Source organism: Amblyomma mixtum, chromosome 5 (genome assembly GCF_055824585.1).
Source record: "Amblyomma mixtum isolate Tamu chromosome 5, ASM5582458v1, whole genome shotgun sequence".
Taxonomy (NCBI): domain Eukaryota; kingdom Metazoa; phylum Arthropoda; class Arachnida; order Ixodida; family Ixodidae; genus Amblyomma; species Amblyomma mixtum.
Window position 1 is genome coordinate 90840 of NC_143016.1, and position 4037 is coordinate 94876.

Sequence of the window (4037 nt, forward strand, 5' to 3'; positions counted from 1 at the left end):
GTGTGCATTTTGTTTAATTTTTATTTATATATAAATAAATAAATTTACTCCGCAAATAGCGCCTTTCTGCTACGAACATACCCCCCCCCCCCCCCCCCCCCCGGGGCACCAACGGAGCCCCCCCCTGCAAAAAATTCTGCGGACGCCCTTGGCCGCGACGGCTTTATTTCGATGGAGGCGCAATACGAAGATGCACAGGTGACCACACCAGGCGATTCGGCAATTCTGCATGCATTCATGATCGCCTACCCGTTACGTGCAACGTTACTAGAACCTACTCAGTTTCGCAGCTCAGCTCCCCATACCGCCCAGCGGAGGAGAGTGTCCCAAGCGGCGGTCACGAGAACTAACGGCGCTGCAGTCGAGTCTTGCTCCCTGCCGGGCGCGTCGTCTGCTACACGCAGCGCGGAAGCGTGGAGCGGCCGGCACATATGAGGTTTTGGCGAGCTGCATTCGCACTCTACATGGCTGCAGTAAAATAATACTTCCATTACGGCAGCTTTTGCTTCGAAGCTGCGTGTTATCTTGGAGAAAACGTTTGTGTGATGCGAAGGTAGGCTGTTAATATTGTGAAAAAATTGCAAAAACGCTGAAATGACTGTCCGTGGAGTCGTCGTTGGGATGCCCGCTATTGCATCCCGGTGCAAAGCAGGTCAGCATGAAGAGGCCCGATGTCACGAAATACTAAAACAAAATTCAGGGGCCACTTTGACGATCTAAAGTGCGCGAGGCGAAAGCCTTTCCACGCAACTTTGGCCGCACGGCCGTTGGCACACACGAGGCGGCTATGGGGCGACTTGGTTTGGCTAGCCATGACAAATTGGGTCGAGACTAATTAGCCATGACCCATGAATAACTAGTCATGATTGATTAATTAGAACTAGTTATGTCCGGTTAATGACTGGCTAGTCATGACTAACCAGTCAACTACTAATGGCTAGTTAATGACTAACTTGTCATGACTGCTTAATAACTAACCAGTCATGACAATTAGTAATTGGTCATGGTTAGTCATGATTAATCCGTCATGACTAACCATGACTAATGGCTAACCAGTCATGACTAGCCATGACTGGTTAATTACCAACTAGTCATGACTAACAATTAATGACTAATGGGGTCATGGCTTGACCCATGACTTACTAGTCATGATTGGTTATTGACTAACTAGTCATGATTGCTTATTGGATAACTAGTCATGTCTGGTTAATCACTAGCTAGTCATGACTAACCAGCGATGACAAACCAGTCATGACTAACCAGTCATAACTAGTCATGACTGGTTAATGACTAACTAGTCATGATTGCTTAATGACTAACCAGTCATGACTAATCAGTCAGTAGTCATGGTTAGTCATTACTAACCATGACTAATGACAACAAGTCATGACTGCTTAATGACTAACTAGTCATGACTAACCAATCATGACTAATTGGGTCATGACTTGACCCATGACTTTCTAGTCATGATTGGTTATTGACTAACTAGTCATGATTACTTATTGACTAACTAGTCATGTCTGGTTAATCACTAGCTAGTCATGACTAACCATGACTAATGGCTAACCAGTCATGACTGCTTAATGACTAACTAGTCATGACTAACCAATCATGACTAATTGGGTCATGAATAACAAATCATGACTAATTGGGTCATGACTAATTATTCATGACCCATGACTTACTAGTCATGATTGGTTATTGACTAACTAGTCATGACTAGTTGGTTAATGACTAGCTAGTCATGACCAACTAGTCATGATTGGTTAATGACGAACTAGTCATGTCTGGCTAATGACTAGCTAGTCATGACCAACATTACTAGAACTTGGTTCTGGTAATGTTGGTCATGACAAAACAGTCATGACAAACCAGTGATTAACCAGTCACGACTGGTTTGTCATCGCTGGTTAGTCATGACTAGCTAGTCATTAACCAGACATGACTAGTTAGTCAATAAGCAATCATGACTAGTTAGTCAACAACCAATCATGACTAGTAAGTCATGGGGCAAGTCATGACCCAAATAGTCATTAATGGTTAGTCATGACTAGTTAGTAATTTACCAGTCATGGCTAGTCATGACTGGTTAACCATTAGTCATGGTTAGTCATGACAGATTAATCATGACTAACTATGACCAATTACTAATTGTCATGACTGGTTAGTTATTGAGCAGTTTATGACAAGTTAGTCATTAACCAGCCATTAGTAGTTGACTGGTTAGTCATGACTAGTCATGACTGGTTTGTCATGACTAGCCAGTCATTAACCGGACATGACTGGTTCGTAATTAATCAATCATGACTAGTTATAACCAGTCATAACTAGTCGACTGCTTAATGACTAACCAGTCATGACCAATGCGTCATTAGTCATGGCTAACCAGTCCTGACTAATGACTAACCAGTCATGACTAGTAATGACTGTTTAATGAATAACTAGTCAATCATGACTAACAGGTCATGAGTGATTAATGACTGACCAGTCATGACTGGATAGTTAGTCATTAACCAATCATGATTAACTAGTCATGAGTTAATGGCTAGTTTAAATGCCAAATGAGTGACTTCAAATGCCAAAGGCCCTGGTTCGATTCTCAGCCTCGACAGTTTTTTTTTAGTAGTGACGCCGAAACGAGGACACATGTGCCGACACGGCTGCTAACGACAGTATGAGGCATTAAAGGCTTTCGCCCTAAAATTAACCGAGAAGCAGACGACACGTTCAAAACGGCTGTCGCGAGCGCTCTCTTTAAAAAGGGCGCAACAGGGCCAGCGAGCCGCACCGAGCGGCGACGAGGAAGCAAGACTCGATCGCAGCGCCACTAGTTCGCGCGACCGCCACTTGGGACAGCTCTCCGGGCAGAGCTTTGAAACTGAGTTTGTTCTAGTAACGTTGGTTACGTGGATGGGTGGTGGGCGTTTGCATCACGGTTTGCACACGTTCATTTTTTTTATAGTACCGTTGCTTGCACAGCACAGGTAACCAGGGACGCAACCATAGCCACGGACGCATGGGTACAGCATGGCTAAATTTTCCACCCTCCATGCATCATGCATGGATGTAACTGTTGTAACAAACCATGAATAAAGGAAAACTGGCTAAAACATGGAGGGGGAAAAAAAAACTAAAACTTTGCCTTGGTATTAGGGTGCCTCAATGCAGGCATCGGAGCACCCTACTGGGTATTATTAGAGTTACTATATATGCTACCAAAACTCAACTGTTTTGACTAGAATTTCTAGTCATATAAATATAAGCACTAAAAGAAATTTGAGCTTGAAAATAAACGATGAGAAATGTTCAATTCCGAAGCGCAGCGCACGTAGTGAGGCGTTTGCGTCGTTGTGTATGCTGTCATCATCGCCACTCGAAGGGAAAATAAATATCAACTAACATTGGGGGGAAGTATAGGCTAGGTTAGAGTGTACTAGAAAGACCTTTCTAGTACACTCTAGCTAGGTGGCGCAAGCTAGCGCCCGATACAAAGGGTAAAGCCATATCATCTATCCATCCTACGTTTTGCAACGGTGCTTATCGCTTTTGCTGCGCGTGCGCTTTTCATCGACTCACTGCGCTTCACCATATCAACTGAAAATGTCGGGAGACTTTCACAAAGACCGAATCATCCTCAGCGTACGTGTTATACGTTCATTCGAGCACAGAAACATATGGCACATAGTGATGCGTGACGTGCTCTCTACAACGACGGTCGGAGAGTTCAAGAAGTCAGTGTTGTCGGCGATAGGTGCAAACACTAGTATGCCCACTACAGTGAAGGCTTATCCGTATGATACAATGAAGATCGAGCACTTGCCTCACAAAGCCAAGTCCAGTGATCCCGTAATAAACACCGCCGATGACGACGAACTGATATTGCCCGACCACACGACGTTGTCAAATGGAGGTGTCGTGAACGAAACAGTGCTGTCGTTCTTCAAGATGGACGATTACTTACAGTACAAATCTTCGAAGTTAGGCTGACTCTGCCGCCGTTATAGTAACCTGTGTGTGCCAATAAAGGTCAGAAAGCA